Source organism: Penaeus monodon, chromosome 28 (genome assembly GCF_015228065.2).
Source record: "Penaeus monodon isolate SGIC_2016 chromosome 28, NSTDA_Pmon_1, whole genome shotgun sequence".
In the NCBI taxonomy this organism is placed as follows: domain Eukaryota; kingdom Metazoa; phylum Arthropoda; class Malacostraca; order Decapoda; family Penaeidae; genus Penaeus; species Penaeus monodon.
Window position 1 is genome coordinate 28,493,014 of NC_051413.1, and position 414 is coordinate 28,493,427.

Genomic DNA, 414 nt, shown 5'->3' on the forward strand with positions numbered 1-414 from the left:
GCGAGGATTAGAGATAGATAGAGTATGTACACATCTGTTTTCCCTATCATAACCTTTCCCCAGACCTAACATCACGAATTACCATAGAACTTCCACACAAAAAATGAATCCCTTTTGTCTATATCGCATTGTCACTGACTCTGGCGAAATTATCCGAGAAAACCCATGACGCAGAGCCAACCCCAGTGCCAGCCCCCAGTGCCATTGAACCTCATTACACTGCCGAAAAGGTCAAGAAATCCGACCAGGCCCCGATGCGTGAGGGCCGTGAGTCGGGATCCAATTGTTCTTGCTCCGAGCTATTTAAGCGCCGCCAAACCCACGCCGAGAAGCTATTCGCCTTTGCCTGAGCTCCACAGCAGTGTGCACAGCCTCTCCCGAAATGGTCCGTAAAGTCTCTTATGATACTGTTGT

General features: G+C 49.3%; 1 protein-coding gene across 1 annotated transcript in view; it reads left to right on the forward strand.

The window, feature by feature from the left end:
* The first annotated feature begins 340 nt into the window (after positions 1 to 340).
* Positions 341 to 414, forward strand: part of LOC119590985 — a 1,534-nt gene continuing 1,460 nt past the window's right edge. The window contains exon 1 of the mRNA XM_037939718.1: positions 341 to 385. The gene's annotated coding sequence lies outside the window, so the exon portion shown is untranslated. The remainder of the gene's footprint in view (positions 386 to 414) is intronic.